At 39.2% G+C, this 23,499-nt stretch overlaps 1 protein-coding gene across 3 annotated transcripts in view; it reads left to right on the top strand.

The window, feature by feature from the left end:
• SLC8A1 (solute carrier family 8 member A1) overlaps positions 1-23,499 on the top strand; it is a 344,047-nt gene that overhangs the window by 17,048 nt on the left and 303,500 nt on the right. Inside the window, exons 2-3 of one of the 3 annotated variants that reach the window (XM_045189493.2) lie at positions 2,157-2,278; positions 14,251-14,332. The exons of 1 other annotated variant lie outside the window; for it this stretch is intronic. The gene's annotated coding sequence lies outside the window, so the exon portion shown is untranslated. The remainder of the gene's footprint in view (positions 1-2,156; positions 2,279-14,250; positions 14,333-23,499) is intronic. One more of the 3 variants, XM_045189492.2, reaches the window with a different exon arrangement.

Here is a 23,499-nt window from a genome sequence, read left to right as displayed (position 1 = left end):
TCCCCTCCAAATAATTATTTTACGATGTGGCCGATTTTTGATAATTCATATTGACTCTCCAAGCATGAGTCGGTTGATTTTGCTCCTATGATCTAACATCTGCTCCTCCTTTCTACACCACTTCCTCTTTTCCTATAAGTCATTTGCTTCACACTCTTCACCAACTTCCTCCACATCTCAGATGTTTGCACGTCCTTTACATCCACCACCTATACCATTTATATAAGAGCAACTTATTTATCAATTTATTGTTCATCAACTACTAAATGTCTGATATGCTCATATCATATGTGGAATTTTCTCCATAATATTTTTTATTCTGTAATTGCTAAATTACCACCTAACCCTCATATACCCCTCTCCCTCCCACAATCACCACATTGTTGTCCATGTCCATGAGACCTGATATTTTTTAGCTTGATTCCTCCACTCCCTAACCTCCACCCATAGCTGTCATCATGCTCTCCGTCTATGAGTCTGTCTCCATTGTGCTTGTTAGTTCAGTTTGTCCATTAGATTCCACTTATAAGTGAAATCATATGGTATTCGTCTTGTGCTGACTGGCTTATTTCACTTAGCACAATGTTCTCAAGTTCAAATCCACCCATGGATTTGGACTCCAATCCATGCTGTCACAAAGGGTAAGATTTTCTTCCTTTTTATGGCTGAGTAGTATTCTACTGTGTGAATGTCCCATAGTTGTTCTATCCATTCATCTACTGATGGACACTTGGGCTGCTTCTATAACTTAGCAATTGTAAATAACACTGCAATGAACACAGGGATGCTTATGTTCTTTCAAATTAGTGTTTTGAGTTTCTTCAGCTATGTTCCCAGAAATGGTATCACTGGATCAAAAGGCAGATCCATTTCCAATTTTTTGAGGCATCTCCATACTGCTTTGCGCAGTGGCTACACCAGTCTGCATCCCCGCCAACAGTTTAAAAGAGTTCCCTTTCCTCTACATCCTTGCTCTCACCCATTGTTTGCTGATTTATTGTTGATGGCCATTCCAACTGGTGTGAAGTGATGTTTTATTGTGATTTTAATTTGTATTTCTTTGAAGATGAGTGGTTTAGTGATGAGCATCTTTTCATATGCCTATATGTCATCTATATGTCCTCTTTGGAGAAGTGTCTATTCAGGTCCTTTGCCTGTTTTTGGCTGGATTGTTTATTTTTGGGGTGTTGAATATTGTAAGTTCTTTATAAATTTTTAATATTAACCCCTTATCAGATGTATCAGTGAATATGTTCTCCCATTCCATGGGTTGTCTTTTTATTTTGTTGCTGGTTTTCTTTGCTGTGCAAAACTTTTTAGTTTGATGTTGTCCCATTTGATTATTTTTTCCTTTTGTTTCCCTTGCCTAGGGAGGTATATCAGATAAAATATTGCTAACAGTGTCTGAAACTTTACTGCCGATGTCTTCTAACATCATTAAAATGTCCATGTTACCCAAAGCAATCTATAGATTCAACACAATTCTTATCAAGATTCTAATGATGTATTTCACAGAACTAGAACAAGTATTTCAAAATTTATATGGAACTACAAAAGGCCCTGCATAGCAACAGCAATCTTGAGAAAGAGGAACAAAGTTGGAGGAATCACGCTACATAGTATCAAACTATACTATAAGACCATAGTAATCAAAGCAGCATGGTACTGGCATAAAGACAGACACACATTAATGGGACAGAATAGAGAGCCCAGAAATAAACCCACATCTTTATAGTCATTTAATATTCGACAGAGGAAGCAAGCACATACAATGGGCTAAAGATAGTTTATTCAGTAAATGGTGTTGGGAAAATTGGACAGATATGTGCAGAAAAATGAACTAGACCATCTTCTTATACCACACACAAGAATAAATTCCCAATAGATTGAAGACTTAAATATTATTCCTAAAATCACAAAAATTCTAGAAAAAATTTATATAGTATTTTTTGAGCATTGTCAGAAAGGTGCTATATATAAAATGTCTTCTCTCTTGCTAGAAATTCTAACATTGGTGCAATTACTTTTTATTAAGATTGTTTTCCTGGGCATCTCTTTTAGATGGTAATTATTCTAGAGAGAGAACAACAGTTTTAGCCACTAATAATGTAGTTAAGATTATTCAGTTTAAAAAACTGTTTATTTTATGTTTTCAGTTGATGGGAGAAATCAAAGCAAAAGGACAACAATGATCCCTGAGATAGAGGGAACAGTGACTAAGATGAGAAGAATATATCACTTGCCTCATCATTTGCTTAATATTCCCTCATATTTAAAAGTAAGTAACTGGTGGTTTGAACAGGCAGGACTGACAGGGGATGCTCACCAAAGGACATTGTTTTTCCTCCCAGTGTTGTTTTAAACCTCAGTACAAACCTGGACAGTAAGTGATAAAAGGCAATTATTAATAGAAACACTGCAGTCATTTGAAGTCATTAACATAGTCTCAATCCAGAATGCAGAATGCCTGGCCCCATATAATGAGCAGTTTAATTTGGTATAATATTGAGCCCTTTCCCCTGGGCCCTGCTGAGGCTGGCTGCAGGCTGATGACGTGCAGGGTGAGGGCTGGGGGGAGGGGTGAAGAGAGGAGGGTGTGTGTTTTCTCCTTGCTGCCGCTTCCACTTCCCAACCCCTATTCTTGCTAACTCACTCAGAGCTGAGTGCTGTGATTGAGTGGAAAAGTAAGAGGGAGTGGAAAAAAGAAAATGCCAGAAAGCTGTTATTCTTTAGATCTGTGATTTCTCATAGTTGGACAGGTGTCTAACTTGCTCTCATGGGGACTGTCTTGGATTCTTAAGAGATCCTAGCAATAAATACATTAAACGATAACTCCCAAGATGCAAGTGATGCATCGCATTTTTCTCTGACTTGCCATCCCATCTTCAGCATCTCTCTGCTGAGGTCCCATCATGTGCCAGGTGGCCCTAATAGACAGAACCTAACGTGACTACACCAGCTCTTTTGTGTTCGTGACCCACATTTAGTCCATGAAAAACACTTAACACATCTTTTTAATGCTGCTTCTGGTTGTTCAGGTAGGTCCCAAACGTAGGCCACAGCCCTCTCTCCCTCTCTCTGGGTAACTCAAGCAACAGTACCGGCTTTCACCTTTACCTTTTTGATATATGATGGACATGAGGTTCCCAAATTCCAGGAGACCCCTTGCAAGCCCTCAAGCCCTCTCACTAGCTTTAGGTGATGAAGACAGGCAGGGCGTGCCATTTATGCAGGATCATCAAAGAAAGCCTCTATGATAAAGTTACATAAAAATAATTTATTGTAAGGAGACTGGCAAGTTTGCAGCATCCCTGGGAAGCGGAGAAGCAGAGTTGGAGCCTGGACAGAAACATGGGAAGAAGGGACAGTCATACCCCATGCCTGCTGGTCCAGTAAGAACACTGCCCACAGATCCCTGGGTACCCAGCTTATGCCACTGCCCCGTCCACATTGGATAATGCTATTCCTTCCTAAGGGTGCTATGATCACTGCTGTACCTGGAAACTGGATGCTGCTGCTGGGCCCACCCGCCTGGAGTGGATGCTGCACTGCTCCTGCTTGCCCCCCTCACTAGCCCCCACTGAGAGGCAGAGCCAGGTGTCTGGCTGATGGCCGGTCATGTGCCCACATTCTAGGTGCTCAGAGGCTAGTGAAAAATATTAGACTTTTCAGCATCTATGGTGAAAAGTGAGCTCTGCTTTACCATGTATTGATTGAAGAAGAATAATTACTTAACACCTGCTATCTACCAGGCATAATTATGCAGTAAGCCCTGGGGTTGAGCAAGACAATTAGATACAGTCCTCCCTCCACCCCATGCTATAATGGAGCTTCCATTCTAAAGGAGAGCAGGAGGTAATGAGGGATGCAGGGGGAAACAAAGCATGATAGAGGACTGGAGAGTGAGCAGAGGGAGTTGCCCAAACTCGTATGGTGGAGAATTTCCCAAACCAAAAAAAGATGACCAAATATTTAGACGCACAAAAACCCAATAAATGTCCTCCACAGTAACCTAATTTAGAATAAGGTGTCAATGAAAATCACCTGGACACAGTTCCAAAGGTAGAGCTCTCACACCAATTTGACTAACAGCAGTATGATTGGAATAATACTACGTTCTCCCAAAGGGACAGTCTGTGGAGGGTGATTTTATTTGAATGCATAATAACAATACATTTTTTTAAAAAAGTTTAGTCATATAATGTTAGTTACAGTTATATCTCTTCTACAATGGAACCTTCTTAACAGGATGATGGATGATGTTGATGTCAGCATTCTCAATAACAGTTTTTATCATTTAGGATTCAGGTCAAATACAGAAGGCAAAACCCCAAATAAACACTTCGTAAAGAAGGTAGCGGTCTGTCCCTCTCTGATGAACTCAAGCTGGAGAAAAGCGCTCCGGGGTCGATGTAGCAGCTTAGTGGTCACTAGGACTTCTGTCTGTCTTGATACTGTGTCAGCCTCAGTGAGCTGTGTCTCGGGGACTATGAAGGCTGCTCAAATCCCGTGGTCTGCATTCGAGCCCGCACAAAGGGGAAGGAGGAAGAGAAAGCGACAAAGGGGCCACAGCAGCTGTCTTTTAGGAAGGTTTTCTGGAAATTGTCAGGTAACACTTCTGTTTCCATCTCATCAGGTAGAACTTGATTTACTGCTTGTTCCAAGCAGTTAAAACTGAGAGATCTGTAAGGGAATATTGGACGAGAGGATTAGCAGTCTGTAAGTTTTTTCTTTGGTTTTGTTTTTGTTTAAGGCAGTTATTCTCTCACAGAGGTTAGGGCTATGTTTTCTCTCTTCTCTGAATATAGTCAAGCTTTCCATATACTCCTTCATGCTGCTTGTAAGTTTACAGCTACCTCACCCACCCTCCTCCTCTGTACACACCCTTGGCTTATTAAATTATAAGCTTTGGGAGGTTAGAGTTGTATCTCCTTTTACTTTTAATCACCCAGAGTCTTCATCAATTATATAGCAATCAGTTGTGTATTTTAAATTTAGATTTTAAAATGTAAAAATATCTATGTTAATAGAGTAATTTCATAGTCACTAATAATGGAAAAATATCCAACTAATCATTGTATCTTTTACTTATTGTCATCAGCACTTTATCTCATCCAGTAAGAGTGTAACTGTGGCTCTTACAATAGAAATAAGGAGAAGCTTTGTCGATGACTTTCCGAAAACAGGAAGAATCTATAAGACACGGTATGTTGTAATGGTAAACGGAAGAGTGGCTCTGGAGTCAGAGTGCCCGGATCTCTGGTCTTCAGTCCCGGGTCTGCCTGCCGCTTACAGCCACGTGACCACAGCAAGTTACGTAAGGTGTCTGTTCCTCCGCTCCTTCATAGAGGCACCATTCAAGGATGGATTGCCATGTGTTATTCTCAAGTGCATGTACTGAGAAGCTAAGGAAGTTTATGTCCAGGGACCCTCATATTCACAGCTCCCCCCACCCCCAACCCTGGGAGAAGTCCTGGCTGTATGTTCCCAGGATCATATGCTTTGGCAAAATTTACAAAAGTAAGATTTTGTTTGTTTGTTTGTCTTCTGAAAGCAGGCCCCTGAACTGCATGAGCTATAGTTCCTACAAAACCTGAAACCAACCCCCGGCAGCTGTGCTCTGAACCAGAAGCCATAAACGATCCTGCACCAGGGCAACCTTGAACTAAATAGCCTATAAGGCAGGGGTGCTCCACGTGGGTGTGGCTCAGCTGAATCAGAGACACTTGGGATACCTGTTTTTAAAAATTGCAGGAACACGGAACGTGTTCCCCCAGGATGAGAGCCCTTGGGGATGGATCCTGCAGGTCTCTATGTTTATCTGGCTTGTCAAGTGATTCTCCTGTGCCATAAAATTTGAAACACTCTGTTGTGATATCTCTTCCAACTAAAAATTTTTAATAAAAAACTGCACAGTCCTGGTTCACAAATCACTCGTCAAAAGGCTGTGGAAGACAAAGACACCTGGCCCCTCATGCAGGATTTAACCTCCGCAAAGAGTTCTCTGGACCTTGAGAGAGACCAAAAGAGGAGAGATGGGAGGACTTGGGATCCCGCTTTTCGGCATGTAAAAACAATTTGAACGGTTAAGACTTACAAACCATTCCTTTTCCACTGGTAAATTTTCAAGAATAAAAAAATTATTCCACTTCCTCCTCCTACCAGTGAGCCCAGTGGTAAAGACGGAGATAATTCTCTGCACTATGCAATTTTATTAGCTCAAATCAAGCTATGAATTTCTGTGGAGAAAGGAAAGGAAGCTAAGTGTCACTGATGGTCACTCTTCCTAAACACACTGCTAGGTGCTCTACAAATGTTATCTGGTCGAATTTTTATAACAGTCCTGCAAGAAACGTGGCATTTCTATTTTTATAAATAAAAGTACAGCTCAAGCATATTATATAATTTTGCAAAAAATCACACAGCTAACATGTGGCAGGAATTTAAACCCAGATATGACTGAATTCAAGGCCCTTTTTGCCTCCTTTCCCCAACACCATGGTGCTTACAAATAAATACGGCATTCGTTGGTGTGAGAGGTGACTTTCAAAGCTGAAAACCTTGAAAAGTTATCATAGGCTATGTCTCAGAACCAATCAATTGCCCGTTTTTATATGCATTCCTCCCCATGGTAACACATGTTCTTTAAAACACTCAAGTGACGACGAAAGCGTGCACACACAGAACGCTGGCTTCTTTTTAGAAAATGGCTCTGAATGGTGCCGTGGGTTTGTGACACCGTTGCGTCTCAGGGTGAAGAACGCACCCCTCTCCCACAGAAGAGCATAGCGCTGTAATTAAAAGGTTGTGGTTATTATCTCTCGTATTTTTAGGCATTTGTGTTTAAACATTGATGTAGTTATAGTCACATATCTTTTCAAATGTGCTGGCCACAGAATATCATGACCTCCACCTCTTAGAGTATCGCTGAGTTCATTCATTCCTGACAAGGCAGGGACCAGGGAAAGGGGTGTGTTTTGGAGAGGTCAGTGCACCCAGCACAACCTGAAAAAATTATGTCTCTGAACCCCTTTCACCCAGCAAGACTTGTTGGTTAGAATTTAACTAATATAATCAACCTCTTTCATCAAAGCAAGGTTAGGGCAGCCTAACCTTTGATGGCAAAACCCAATTCATTTGGGGAATAGAATAACATTTGGCTTCCTCTCTCACTGTTCCACCAGGGGTGTTTTTGTTATTGCTGTAGTCCTGAGTATAAATGCTTGCAACCTCCTTACAGGCACCTTAGAAAATCTGAATCTAATTAGAAAAAAAGCAACAATAAAACTATGCAGCTTTTACTTTATGGTCTTTCCTTGTCCCATTTTTCTCCCATTCTTCAGGAAAATCAAGTCACTGCGGAAACCTTACCATGGGCCCTCAGTCAGTGTTCACAGCTGTCAAAAGCTGTGGCATCAGGAAGAAATTGCCCCAGTATATTAATTACTGTCCCATGGGTGGGGACTGAGGATACAGAGTTACAAAGCTGCTAAATGGACCACTATGACAAGATAAATGAGGCAAGGAGTGTTAAATAAGCTTGTGTTTTTCTCTCAATATTAAGGATTTTTAAAAATGTTTTCTACATATCCAGAGGTGTTAGGATGCTAAAACACCTTGTAATCAAAACTGAGCTGGAAACACTCATTTATTATTCACATTTTAGTGATTTTTCCCAATTGGAAATAAAAGCAATGTTTTAAGAGATAAGAATGAGAAACCCCTGCTCATTGCCCCCGAAAATGTGTTCTCTGTTTTTTGACCATGATGAGAAATTTCTGTTTCCTCATCTATAGAATGTCTGAAGTATTTATTACTATTATCTCTGTATTGGAACACCTTGAGAACAAAAAAAAAAGTAGTACTCAGCCAGGTGACAAAGAGAAAGGTTTCTATGACTTTTAGGGAGGTTTTATGAAGAACATGGATTTCCCTCAGCCTGAGAAAATTTATGATCAGAAGATTAATGGTATAGAAAGAATATAGGGCTCAGGTTCTAGTGCAACGATGAACTCATTGTGACCATATGCTTAAACGTAAAAAGTCAAAAAACGACATTTTAAATGTATAAGTTAAAATTAAATACAAACCCCACAAATTTGACATCTCTTGAACATTTATTTTTTAAAGTATTAATTTAGAATTGAATTCCCACCAAAAAGGAGCCCCAAAGTTCACTCAACTCTATTTTAAATGTTTATTCGACAACAACCGCATGTCTAGATGTTTACGTGTTCTGAATTAGTGGTCTGCTTGATGGAGCTTGCAGGTTTTCCTGAGGTTAATGTGAGTTAATGTGAGTATTATTACACCAATAATGAAGTGTAACATCCAGTGAAATTCATGTAAATTCCTTCAGAAAGTTTATCAAAGGATGAAAATCACTGAAATCTTTTTCTTACTGAGATCCTTTGGAACTAAATAGAAACAGATTTTTTGGAAAAAAAAAAGAGAGAAGTATATTATGTATTTAAGAGAGTTCTTGAATGAAAAGAACTTCAGCTTTTTCCTAAACAAACGAGTACTTTTAAATGAATTGTATATTTGATTTGATAGCTTGAAACAGGTTTTTATGTTAATGCTTGGATTTAGACGCACAAAGATGACTGCCTATTGAAATTTGCTGGAACGGTTAGCTCTGTAAAGGTCATACTGAGTTTAGCTGGCCTCAGCAGTATGTAAACAGGGCATGAGAGACACTTGGTCCAGCCCAGGACTCCACTGATTATGGCTCAAATAACAGTTGTCCTCACCGTGGCAAGTAGAACTGCCATAGCAGGTGGCTGGTTTTGTTTCTCAGTAAAATGGTCATAGTTTGTGTACGTGTGTAAGAGAGAGAGTGTGTGCAGTGATGATACACCCTGGGTGGGGGCCACTGTACCACCCCCAACCAAGGAATAGCTGAATACGAGTATAAAATACAGAACCAAGAAATTACTGCTCAAAGAAAATTAATCAACACACACACAAAAAAGAGCGAGTAAAACTCTCTAGAAACTGTACCACTGGATTTAAAATTTGAAGCCAAAATCTGTGGCTGGAGGAGGCAGACCAGCGTAATAACAATGCTGGGCACTAAGATAGCAGTTTTCCCCCCGAGAAATTCTTAATACGTTGTGGACGTCTCTGGCCTTTCCTGAACTGCAATCCAAGCAGCTCCCAGGAAGTCACAACGGATCCGGAAACTCACTATGACGAACCGAGCTGCTCTTACTCAGAAACAGATGTTCACTGAGCACTTTCTTTGCCCCTTGAAACTTTATTAACCAATGTCTTTGCACTCAGTTCCCACCTTGACCAAATCTTGCCCTACACACACCCAAGTACACATACAGGCACACACATGCACAAGCACAAACTCCCACACACATCTTTATTGAAATTCAGCAGTTCAACTCAAGGTAAATTACTCATGTGGCTTAAGTGTACAGAGTAGAGAAAAATGCAGTCAAGTCCATCTTCAGACAGAGGAAAGAAAGCTTTCCATGCCAACTGACCCTTTCTCTTCCTTCAGCAAGAGGTCAAGAGTCTTTCATGTTTGGGCAGCACCTGAAAAGTAGAAGTGTCATTGATAAAATATGAAGTGGAAAGAAATTATCCTTTTTTCAATAATGTGGGACCCAAAACAGAGATGATTAAGTTGATTTATTCACATGTATTCATAGGTTCTAAGAATAGGGAGCTACAAAACTTAATTCTCAATCTAGGGCTGTATCATAAGGTCCGTATCTTTTAAGATAACAGAAACCTCACATTTCCTCCACACCCACGGCATTGCAGCCTACTAAAAATAAGCTTAAAAGATCCTGTTGCTCAAGAAATTCACGCATTTATTTAATGAGCTGTTTCTGTTTTCAGAGAAAATAATATTATATGTTTTTAAACATCAAATGTTACAAATAATGCCTGACACTGTCATAGCCAGCAGTGTTTGCTACAGGTAAAAATGTACCCATCAATTAATCATAACTATATTTTTGGCCCAAAATATCAGAGAAAATAGTCTGATGACTTTTATTCATTGATTTATAGGTTCATTCACCCCTTCAAATATTTAATGTGTATGTAGGATGCAGAAAGTATTAGGTTTGGTGATGCAAGCAAAGGAGTAAACAGGACAGTGGAAAGATAATTATGTTAGGAAGTCTGAAATGCTTGAGCACTATTCCCAGATACTCAGAGATCAAGAGAACCTTGTATGTCCTCTTTCCTGGAGAGAAAAGAAGGGCACGCTTTCCATAAGATACTCTGCTCTTCTCGACACAGTCTTGGCATCAGGCCAGAAGTTTAATATTGGAGGTGCCACCCCACTTTTTGAAGGTTTTCATTCATAGGTTTAGAAAAGACATTGAAGTCCTTTGTTCATAGGAAGTATCAATAAATTTGTTAAATGAATGATTGGATCATCTAGTCCAGGGATGATAAAGAAGTTTCATTCCACATCTGAACTCTGACAGTTGCTATTGCTGCTCCTGGAGTGGCCGTTACTGGCTGCGTCGTGTGCTGATAACAATGCTGTTGAGAGTGCTGATCGTGGGTTCAACCTGAGAATTCATGGCAGCGATTTAAGAACCAACGCCCCAGCTACCTAAATTACCACACAAAATTAGTGACAGCCTAAATCATTTGGATTTTTTGAAAAGATTTTATTTATTTTTAGAGAGAGAGGAAGAGAGGGAGAGAAACACTGATCAGTTGCTTTTCACAAGCACCCCAACCTGGAACCTGACCCACAACACAAGCATGTGCCCTGACCAGGAATCAAATAGGTGCCCTTTCACTTTGAGGCACGATGCCCAACCCACGGAGCCACACCAGTCAGGGCCTTGTGATTTTTTTTTTTTTTTGACTCCTCAATTAAAATCCCAAGTTTGTATTAGATTGCCTACACAGCCCTTTATTTCTCAGGACTTATTTTGTGGCACTTTTCCACATGCATTTAAGCATTCTAAACACATCAAACTTCTCTCACATCCCAAAATGCAACTTGAACTCTCATGCCACTATTGTTTTTCATGTCACTGTCCTGTCACCTTCCAGAAAACCTCCAGTGATCCTTGAAGACTCAGTTTAGCCATCAGCTTCTCTGGAAAGCCCTGCTTGCTCTTCCTCATTTCCTTCCTCTCTGTGCAGAGCCAGCCCTGTCTCCTCCCTACATAACAACAACAAGACCATGTGTCTGTCTGCATTGGCTAGCTTGTCCATCTATCTTGCTATCTTCTCCTACACCAAGCTTGAGATTCCCAGGAGGCAAAGATTTTGACTTATCCACCCTGTCTCTCTCTACAGACTAAGCAAGTAGGACTGCAGTCATTGTTGGTTGAACAAATCAGTTTAAAAAGGAATGAAAAGCAGCATTCTTGTGGAATTTGAGAATCCACTTTTCCTCAGCTTCTTTCCCTTTCTGTCTGGAGCCAGGCAGCTGGGTAATCCCTAGATCTACAGTATTTCAGGCACCGTCCAGGTGCTTAGGGACCTCTCCATTTTCCCTGGTTTGCCGGAAATAGTTGCCTACCCATAAAGGACAACTTTAGGGATGCCTGGAAAACATTCACAGGGGTGAAAATTACTCTGTCTGAGTCTAATACTGGAAAATCAGAACCATTCTTTAGGCTGCCATTTCTTTTATGTCATTAATTTCCTACCAGGACATGAGGCCTCAGGGCTGACCCATGTGAATTGAGTCTGACCGCAATTTACTCCCCAAACCACAGACGCCTTAGCTCCTCCTAACTTCTGTGTTTCTTCTACTGTCTATGGATTCTCCTGACAACTTCTGCCTTAAAACATGCAATGCCCAGCCCGACCCTGATTCCACTTCTCTGCAAAGACTGTGATCTGAACCCTCACCCACATCGCTGTCCCCAGCAATGGACAGCCCAGAACAGAAATGTCCCCTGCCTCCTTTCAGCTGATTCAATCCTAGTAAATTCTCCTATTAGCTGTGCTGAGAAAATATATTCTTCTGTTTAATCAATTGTTCTAGTTAATAGAGTTTAGCCGTGTGAGCGCACATTAATTTCTGATTTTAGAAGGACTAGAACATGAGGCATTATGCTTAACCCTAATGGATACTCACTGTAATTCATTTTTCTTTAATGACTAAGAAGGCTTTGGGGACCATATATTAATTTAGGGATATCATTATGAGCATCAATTATTTTCTCATAAATATGAGAAAGTCCAGTTAATTTAATGTTCCAGAAAATAACTACTGAACAACCACCTTGTTGTTTTTGTGCATCTTGTTGTGTCTTTTGTTTTTAGTTGAATACAGAAAACTGATTCGCTTCTAGCTGATAAATATGGTGCTTGTTAATGAGCAAATTTCTCTGCGAAATGTTATGCTGGAGGGACAAGTGGACTTTGGATGTGGGGCAAGGACCCTGCTATTTGACATCAACAACATGCTATGGGACAGATAGGGATAGTCTAGGAAGTGGATAAGAACGAAATAAAGAGCAGAACATCTAATGCGAACCCTTAGGTATAGGACCTGTTGTACAGACAGGAATGTAGACAGGACTAGACACTGGGTACTCAAGTGGTCTTTTGAAGTCAGGTGCAGTCAAGGGGAGTGTCACCTACCTATTTTCTAAACTTCTGTGTTTATATGCTCTGGGACATTACCTTTTCCTTGTAAGTCAATGACCACTTATTCTGGTCCCCTTCCCTGGCCCTCCTCTTTTCTCAGTCTCAGAAATAGGCGTGTCCTGGGCTCAGTCCTCAGACCCCATCTCCTGTGTTTTCTGCTTTCACTCCTCATTGACTCCACCCAATACCCTGGATTGTAATGACCATCCAATAATGCTCAAATTTTCATCTCAGGCTACAACTCCAAGTTTCAGACTCGTATGCTCACCTGGGAAGTCAACAGCCCTCCTCAGATATCCACTAGGCATCTCAAACTTAATACATTCAAAACAAAACAGTTTATTTCTGTCCCTTGGATTCCCTGTCTTAGGAAAGGGCATGAACATTCACCCAATTGCTCAGTAGAAAAATCCATTCACCCTTGGTTACTTTCTTTTTCATATATCCCACTTCTGATCCATTAGCTAATGCTGTGGTCTCTACCTTCCAAAAAAATCCCAGATTGGACCATCTTTTCCCACTGCTAATATCCTAGTGAAAGCCGATAGCAACTCTCTACCCACTGGTCTCTCTGCCTTCATCATGCGCCTAGGCTTGTGAAAGTGTACTCAGAGTGATCCTCTTTAAACATGACACTCCTACTCAAAACTTCCAAGTAGCTCCTGGCACTCTTAGAACAAACTATGACAACCTCTCAGTTCTTGTATCTCTACCACTTGTTCATTTGGCTCCAGCCACACTGGCTCCTGCTGTTTCCTCAAATGCACATGAGCCAAGTTTCTTCTGACCTTAGGGAATTAGCATTTTCTATGACCTCTACCAGGACTGCTCTTGCCCCAGATATAAACTTCTCCCTTACTTTTCCACAGTTCTGGGCAAGCGTTACCTGCTAAGGGAGGCCTTCCCTGACCACCTTAAAACCTCTTCTTTGTCATTCTCTATCCCATAACTTGCTTAATTTTTTCCTAGGGACTATTACTACCTAACATTAGATTATATCTTTATTTTCAGTCTTCCCCAGCTGAAAGCAAGTTTCATAAGGGTAAGACTTCATTTCTCTCTCCTTAAATGAGTACATTGGCTCCAGAGGTATCAAGAACTCAGCCTCTTTGCTAATGCAGTTGGGCAATGGAGCCTGGACAGCAGGGTATGGTGGCCCTGGGAAACTGAGACAGCCCTCTGCTTTCCACATTAAGCCCAGAGCTCGATAGGATCCCCTTTGATGAAGACAAGAGAAAATGGGTTGTTGCAAACTGGGTGATATGAGGAATAGGTGAACAGGAAGCAGTCATAGTTCTTGAAAGAGGACCTCCCATTGCATATAAAATCAAAATGTTCTGCAAATAAACTCAAAATATTTTAATGAACTTGCAAATAGTACTTTTACTTTCTCATTACTTATTTATTTCCATGCTTTGAAACAATACAGAAGCTGTTAGAGATAAAAACAAGTGAGGGAATATGTTAAGGTTGTTGACTGTATTTTGAATAGAAAATTCCTTAAAGGAGGGAAGGTCTCCCAAACTCTTGAAAAATTCTGAAACATCACAGACTGTTCATTTTTGGGGAGTGGGAACAGAACTAAAAATAGGAAAACCTATGGCACATGCAATATAAAAAATGCACCAAGGTTTTTTTGTTCTTGTTTTCTCCTAGTCGGTCGTTCTAAGACAGTGGCTCTCAAAGCCTGAGCTGGGGACCCCGACCATCTCAGAGGCTCTTTCAGGGGATCCGTAAGGTTAGTGCTATTTTCATAAAACATGAAAATGTTATGTGCCTTTTTCATTCTCATTTTCTCACAAGTGTACACTGGAGTTTTCCAGAGGCTACATAGTGTGTGATATTGTGAGAGATTAAATGGGAAAACAGATATGAAAATCTAACTGTCTTCTCTTAAGCCAAACATTCAAAATATTTGCAAATATGAAAACCAAGATCATTCTTCTCACTAATCTGTTTTGAAACACATAGTTATTTTTTATAAAAAAATATTATTATGTTAATATGTAATTGGTATATTATTATTTTGTTGAATAAATAACTAAATATTTAATAAATTATTAGTTTTAATTTCTAATACAATAAATGTCTACAAATATAACCCATATATGCAAAAGCTCTTTTGATGTCTCACTTATTTTTGAGGGTCTAATGGGATCCACAAAGTTTGAGAACTGCTGCTCCAAGATACTAAACTATGAACAAAAGAATTCCTGAATATGTATTTCATAACTTAAACTTAAGACAGTGAAAGAAAACACAGTGAAATACATTTTACTTTGACCGCTGTAGTTAAATATATTTCTCAGGACTTCACGAAAATCATGATTTTCTTTCTGGCATCCATCATGTCTTCCTCTTTCTACAAAGGTCTTCAGTATCATCGACACAATTGTTTTAGCTCATTTGCATATCTAGTTAACCAAAGCTTTGCCCACAAAGTTTAAGGTCTACATTGTGGCCACAAGCACAGGCTTCCCAAACCAAACTGCCTAAATTTACTCAACTACCTTGCTTATATGCTTCTGGTTCTTTAAATCTAAAGTATGGTGGTAGTAGTGCCTAAATCAAAGGGATGGTAAAAAGGTTAAATAACTTCATACTTATAAAGTATCCAGAACAGTGCTAAGGACACTTCATAAATGTTAGCTACTATTATAGTTAATACGGAAATGTCAGCTACCATTATAATCATTACTGAGAATAATACCAAACTATTAGCAGGAACTGTGGAAGAAAAAAGGAAGCTAACATTAAAACTATAAAAGTATTGGGATTTCAATGTAGTTAGAAAAACGAAAGAAAATTTAATCTTACCATTGAGACAGAATCCTTTTCTGACAATCAAATGTGTTTTGTTCAGAAGTAAATTTCCCTCTCTGATACTCTATTCAGGAACTATGTGATAAGACAGTTTTGTACACATTATACACGAGCCCCAAAGAACAAAACAAAGGCTTTGTAAGGGTACCATTTTCCGATAACATCGCTTCCCAAGCCAGGATGCCATATTTAAAGTCAGGTGACTGGAGAGCGATTGCCCTGACAAAGGGTAATGGGGGTCAATGAAAGCCAGACTTGTAAGGAGACAGTCTGTTGGGAGACCCAGTCACTTGCACTACAGGAAGGACAGCAGGGGGGTAATCTTAAATGGAATGTCCTAGATAATGTAAATTATTTTTATGTTAACACTGTAACTGTGAAAGTTATATTTTTGGCATGTTTTCAATCCTAAACAGGTTTATGTCTACATCTATATTGAAGATTAATTCATATTAGAGTTAGGATTACTAAATAGAGTTTTTGGAGTTGCAGGATTTGTTTCAATATAAGAAGAAAATACCAAGGATCAGAGTTGTCTATACATCTTATTTGAGGGAATGAGTTTCCTGCCATTACACATCTATTTCATTTTATCAGAAAAAAGTTGTAGGTCCACTCGGTTCTACTCTTAACCCATTACATTAATACTCTAATAAACAAACTCATTACCCTTCTATAATAGAAGTAAACTACTATAGGAGGCAACCTTTTTATATTCTGGACAACTCTCGTTCATTTATCCTACAAATATTTATTGTCTAGAAGACATTCTTCTAGGAACCTGAAATATATGAATGAACAAAACACATAAAATCCCTGCCTTCACATGACATATTATTTTGAGACTAGGCAGATTAATAAATAATAAGTACGTAAAATATATATGTATGAAAAGATTTTGTGTGCTATGAAGAAAAATGAAGCCGGGAACAGGGATAAGGAACATTGGAATAGAGGTCAGGGGATGTTAGTTAAATATTGAGGGAAGAATATTCCCAGAAAAAATGGAAGGAGTGGGAATAAGAATTTTAGGAAGATTTATATGTGTCCATTGATTAAAATTTGCTACCTGGAATCACATAAAATAAATTTAACTTATTTGTAATTAGGTAATTATGTGTGTCTTTAACATTCTAGGCTAAATGTCTTCAGTTCTCTCATTATCATATGATATGAGTTCTAGATCCCTTGTGTCTTAGGTCTCTCTCTTGCACAGGACCACTATACTCTAAGATGCAGAGTAGAATGGGAAAATGACCTGCCACCCCCATTCTGTGTTATGCCCTCAGTTGCGAGTGGTACCTCCTTCTTTCAGGATGCCTTTCTGACTCCCACATTTGAGCCATTTGTCTCTTCTTTGCATTATCTTAGTTGTATTATGCTGTATTGTAATTCACCTTAAACTTGGCAGACTCAAGTCTGCCTTCTCAGTCATAAACCCCACAACAATAGTGTGTATATTCTATCCCATCATTGCGCTTGACACATGGGAGGTACACACAAATATTGGTTGAGTTGGAAAAATTAATATCCCTCACAAATTTCTTAGTCTACAGTTTCAGTTTCTGCTGATGGACTATGTAAATTCCAGGAGGGTGGGAAGTTTTATTGTGTTTACTGGTCTACCCATGGCACCTAGAATAGGCATGATGCGTTGTAAGCCCTCAAAACCATTTGTTGGACAACTGTACATCTTTGAAACAGCCAATAGGAGTGTTGGGTAACAACAGGTAGGATTGTATCATGGACAAATAACTCAGCCTTATACTAATACAGTGCTGTATGTTTTACCAAGTACTTTCTCATGTGTGTTCTGCGATCTCCCAACTCCATGGGGTAGGTGTATGGAAAGCTTCATTTTCATTTTATAAAGGGGACAATTTTATGAAGCTCACAGAGACTAAGAGTTATTTTGATAGATGTTGTCAGGATCACATCCAGATCTTTCAGTTTAAGGTCTTACGGTTTTTTACAGCACAACGTCCAAGTGTAAGTTTACCACAGTGTTGTCATGTGAAATGGACATCTCTTTACCATACACAAGTCAGAATAGCACCATGGCAGCGCTTGGCTTTCCAAACCGCTTCAATCCTCTGCTTTCATGCCCATATGTTTATACTGCCCTGGTTTACATACAGCTCAAGTTTGTTCGCAATCTCAGTCCATTCCTTTCTTCCTATGTACTTGATGCTCTGCCCTACAATGCATTAATTGATGCATTGTAGCTGGATAAATGTTTTTTTATGATTGCTTATGTTTTTGAGATTTACCAGCATGTAAAAGAAACATGTATATTAAAGTATTATCTTAAAAAGTTTTGATTAAAAAATGATTCTTGCCCCATCTTGCCAAAGTTATCTGAGATTTTCACTCCTTGTAATTTCAAAAAAAATGGCTTCAACATCTTGCAGTTACAGTAATCATGACAGATTTCCTGTCAACTTTATTGCCTTGGGGTGGGGTATGAATAGGGTATTTCCAGACAGATGCCTGAGGTCAGTAACTTCTTATTTTAATGAAGGGTGTGCTTCCTCTATGTGACTGATGGAGAAACATTATTTTTAGGCAGTAATAGGAAATCGGTGTGCTTAGCTCACAATGTATTACTATCTCAGTACATAGGGTGATGGCAGGGGAGAGGTTACAGGAGCTGAAATTGTGCCAGTACCATGAGAGTTTAGACTTTGACGGAGAAGGTCACCTATTCCAACAGAAACGCGGCGGCAGACAACTAAATGAGACAGTCTCTGTGTGGTTAAGACTTGTCAGGTAAGGCTCTCAAGGTAGGAAAAAAGTGAACGAGACTGATCTGGAAATGCAGTGTCAAGCAGGCAAACAATTACAGCAAAAAATGCTGGGTCCAAATCCAGTGTAGGGGTTCATTAGCTGTGAATGCGGGCCTTTCTCCCATCTGTAAAGTAAGGTTATCAACACTCATATCAGAGGATGGTTCTGAACATTAAGTAGCATAATATGTACAGAGTCTCCAACAACCATGGAACGTTAGCTGTGGCAAAGGGGTCTGTTTGAGAATCTAAACCTTTCCAGCAGCTGGTTCAGGATAAAACCAGCAATTTCACAGGTGATAAGAAGCACCAAGTCTAGGCCAAACATTTTTTAGGCTGGATGGTAGCAATCGTAGTAACAGCAAACCACTCACCTGTAATCTGTGCCATGAGATTCAAGGGAACAAGAAAAAGGGGTATGTCATTTAAATGACAGTGAACAGGGATCTTCTTTATTTACAAATTAAAATGGATTTACTGGGGTTTTGCAAGTAAATGTTTTTTATTGTTGGTTGAAAATACTGCTTTAATCATAAAAATGTAAAATTTCTATTATATTTACTTTTTATTGTTAGCTTTGGAAAATATTCATGTGTTAATGAAAGTAAGCAAAGTGAAAGGAGAAAACTACTCAAACCCCACCATCCAGATATCAATAAATATGTTGTATTTGAAAGGATAGACTTCCAGAATTTTTCTATGCATATATCTATATATCTCTATCTATTCATATAAAATTATCCTTTTAAATAAATATTGCATCCAACTATACATTATATTTTGCAACCTGTTTTAACACAATATATGTTCATGTCAGTATAGATTTATATTCTGTGTTGACCTGCAGCTCATTCTGCTCTTGTCAACATGGATCTACAGTTCCGTTTCTAGCACCTGCCCTAAATTTAGAGGGAAAGGAGGTCAGTGCCCTGAATAGTGTCAAATGTTGTTAGACATGTAGATTGTTTGCAATAATTTTTGCTATTACAAACAATAAGCTTTGCTATTATAAACAATGAATTCCAATCAGTAAATTATGAAGTAATGATACACAAAATATTACCAATTTGAAATCTCCAATGAAATCAAGATTCTGGACAATAATCATCAATTGCTGCTGAAAACACTAGTTGAAAAGCATTAATGAATCAAGCCGATGATGCCTGAGCACATTAGTAAGTTTAACAACACAAAAAGAGGGCAATCAGACATTATTTCTTTCTTAATATGCTAAAATGGCCCTGGCCAGGTGGCTCAGCGGCTTAGAGCATGGTCCCAATATGCTAAGGTTGCAGGTTCGATGTCCCATCAGGACACATACAAGAAGAAACCAATGAATGCGTAAATAAATGGAATTCCCTCTCTTTCTCTCTCTCTCTCTCTCCCCCTTCCTCTGTTCCCCTTTCTCTCTCCCTCTCCCTCCCTCCTTCTCTCTCTCTCTGTCTTTCTCTCTCTCTCACACAAAAATCAGTCAATAAAATATTTGTAAACCAACAAATTGGAAGATATATACAAAACACTCCCTATGACATAGCTCCCTATGACCAGCTAAGCATCTAAGTGTATAGAAGGAGGGGACAGAAATCCATATAAAGATGCCACAGCAATGCAATCAGCAAATTGTAGAATGTGTGAAACTTGATAGAAAAAAAGACTTGAATTCGTGGGGACGTTAACCTGCAAGAATTACGTGAGAGAAGGAATTATAAAGAGGGTTTCGAAGACATTTCAGACGTATGTAATGTTTTAATGTTATTTAGATCATTATTCTCACATACCAACTGCAAACATATTGTTAATAAGAGAATCAGAGAATTTCTACACTGGATATTTGATTAAGTTAAGTGATTATTATCAATTTTTAAAGCATGATAATGTTGTTGCAGTGAAGAAAAACAAAGACTTCTCTTTTAGAAATATACATGTGAGTATGTACTAATGAAAAAATGCGATATCCAAAAGTGGCTTTAAAATAATCGAATGTGAAAGGCGGAGGTGAGCTCTCCACGCCACAAAATTGACCATTTGTTGTCAATGGGTGACGCTGAAAATGGGCACATAGACCCTCATTCTGGTCCCCCCTCTACTTTTATGTACGGTTGCAATTTACTATAATAAAAAGTAAAGAAAGCATTGCAATGTTGATTATTATATATAAAGGATTTATACACAAAATGCCACTTATTTTTAAGTAAGTAAAGGGCACTACAAGTTAGTTTTTCAAAATTATCTTCCCAGAGAAAAGGAATGAATATATTTTCAAGATATATTCATTCTTGAAAGGAAGATAAAGGGAATTCCCCAGCATGGAAGGGGATTCTCATGATTCCGTATCTCCTCTCTCATAGTGTGCAATGTAGACCTGGCTTTGAAGCCGGGAGCAGGCACGGAGACTTTATGTCATGAAATATCAATGTTTTAATGGGAAAAAAGGACAGAAATCACCTTCGCACTCCCATTTTACATGTAGTGAAACAAAAGTGGTTTGCTTAAAGTTATAGCCATAGACTAGTAATTAAATTTATTTTTGCTGTCATATGGTACTAGGTGAAAAAGTCTTTATTCCCATTTCATTATCAAAAATTAGTTGTAAAGAAGATTGCAAAGGTGATAGCCATAGAAGTGTAATATCGTGAATGTAATAGATAAAGATTGTGAACACACTAGTGAATTTAAGTGTCACCAAAAACCAGCATTGTTTTTTCCTTTGGGAAAGGGCAGAAACTAATCAGGAATTAATTAAAGTGAACAACATTCTGAAGGGAATAACAAGGACTGAAGTTTTTATGTGAATGTCAAATGCAAAGATACATTATATGACCTTTAATTAAGGAAGAAATTGTCTCTAACAGGAGCACAAGATACCAAAGTATTATTCTGTCGGAAAACCAAAAGGAGACAAAGGCGGCAGCTATAAATGACTTTAATTGAGAGGACAAAGATAATTTAGAGAAATGAATGACACGGTGTGGACTTTCGGTCTCCTTCCCGCCTTACCTAGGAGACCGTCACTCCCCCTTCAGAAGCAACTCTGACCACAGCCCTGCTGACCTTTGCTTAGGAGGGCAACGCTACTGTGTCCTCTGTAGGGTGGCGAACCCGGGGCAAATCCTTTCCCTTGGAGTCGTTTTTTTACTAGAGCGGTTGGACGGGCATTGGTCTCCTATTACACTCTCAGCTCTGTGCACAGGGAGACAGTTTCAAAACAGGCAGCTCCCGGTTAACAGTGGAGACATTGGACAGGGAAAAATCTGGAACTGAACAACCCTCCTGAGGGTCGGACACCCTACAGGGCATGGTAAACACCACGTTTTAAACACATAAACTAATTGTGAAAACACATAAACTTACATGTATATATATATAGCCAATCTGACAAAAAAAATAGGTATATTTTTGATTCATTCATACTGGACGGCTATTGTTGTGCTGGCTGTAGTCATTTTCTTTTAATTCGACAATCTAAGGGAAAAGAGGTCAGTGCCCCTGACTCAATTGTCAGGTATTGCATGTTTTAAAAATTCCTGCAGCACACTGGTCGAAAACTGCTGTTCTAACCAGCGCCGCTAGCTGTGGGGGCCCAGTCCACTCCTTTCAAAGAATTTAATTAACTGCTTTCCTCGTGCGTACCAGGTGGGATTTCACACTCAAATTAACTCATCTTTTAAAATACATACCCAGCTTCTTTCTTTCTCTGCATATTTGGCTTTTTAGCTCACTAGTTCTTATAAAATATATGATTAACTAGCCTGGATATCTGGACACTTATATTTAATGCTTTCAGGTCATGTATCAATGATGTCAAGTAATCATAAATAGGGGTTTCGAGTATACCATACATGTGAATAAAGAAATTAAGCATTAAGAGACCAAGTCAAAATTCCCCTGTCTATGCTCCTTCTGGGCAGGGAGAGAGGGGCACATTCAGCCAACCCTCATGAGCTATGAGGTATTCTTGTACACATGGCTTGGGTCTGAGTACCGTGGAATGCAAGAAGGCACAGCGTCTTATTTCCTTTCATAACTGAAGACTTTATATGTATGGCACCAGATGATTCTCATGATAATGTTGAAAGGAGCAGAAAATTATAAGCATCCTCAATTTGCAAAGGAAGCAAGGCTCCGAGTGGTGGTGAGTTTATCAGCAACTAGTCAGTAGCAGAACTGAAACTCTACATTCTTTCCACTCTGCAGGCGTGTGACAGGCAGCTGACCATCCAATCGGATATGAAAGCTGCTGGGAGAACCCTTATGGCATTTTCCAATGACAGTTCCCAGTGAAGGTCTGGAGAGTCTCCTTTCCTGAAGAAGCTCCCAGAGGGGCATACCAGTCCCGATATTTTTCAGTCAATTTGAGTGATTAAAAGAGTCTCATTTTTTGTAATTGACACAGTTCTATTTGTTGTTAAATTTTGGTCCCATAACCCATTCAGATTTCTCCCCCAAATCCCTCCTTTGCCACAGCAGAGAACATTCACAAGTCTTGAGAAGTTAGGAACTTGGAGAGGCTGTCAATTTATTCAGATCCAATTTCCTCCTTTTATAACAAAATGCTGTGGCAACCTCTTTTAAAAAAAATAGATTTAAAGAATGCATTCCTTCTTTATTATTTTTAGTTTTTAAATTATAGTTTATCGATTATGTTATTGCAGTTCTTCCAATTTCCACCCCCTTCATCCCCCTCCACTCCCTCAGGCAATCCCCCCATCATTGTTCATGTCCACGGATCACGCATTTTGTGTTCTTCGGCTGCTCTTCGTCCCATGCTGTACTTTACATCCCATGGCAATTCTGTAACTACCTGTTTGTACTTTCTTAATCCCTTCTCCTTTTCTGCCCACCCCCTGAGCCCCCTTCCCATCTATCAACTATCAAAATGTTCTCTGTAGCAACCTCTGCGTTATTCTGAAATATTCAATTGTATTATACCATAGTCCGTGAATATTTTTCCAAATTCTATACAATGTTCGGACTACAATACAAAAGAAGAATCAATGCCAGTATTTTATAATAAATGAATACGTTATTCACTCTCTGGAAGTCAGGCATGAGCACTCTAGAAGGTGAGATGGAACAGTCAGATGCTTGTCCCACCTCAAGGGCAGCAGCTGCAAATGCTGATTAACAAGTAACATTTTCCATCAGTGAAGTGATTTTCCAAAATAATGAACAGCTCTTGTTAAATTCCAAATAAAACAAAGCATGATCTTTGCTCAATATATTCAGTAGTTACATTCCTGGGAAAGTCAGTGAAAGTTATAGCAAGCAAAAAGAGAGAGAGAGAGAGAGAGAGAGC

This window comes from Desmodus rotundus, chromosome 5, assembly GCF_022682495.2.
Source record: "Desmodus rotundus isolate HL8 chromosome 5, HLdesRot8A.1, whole genome shotgun sequence".
NCBI lineage: Eukaryota > Metazoa > Chordata > Mammalia > Chiroptera > Phyllostomidae > Desmodus > Desmodus rotundus.
This window is presented reverse-complemented; position numbering and strand designations above follow the sequence as displayed.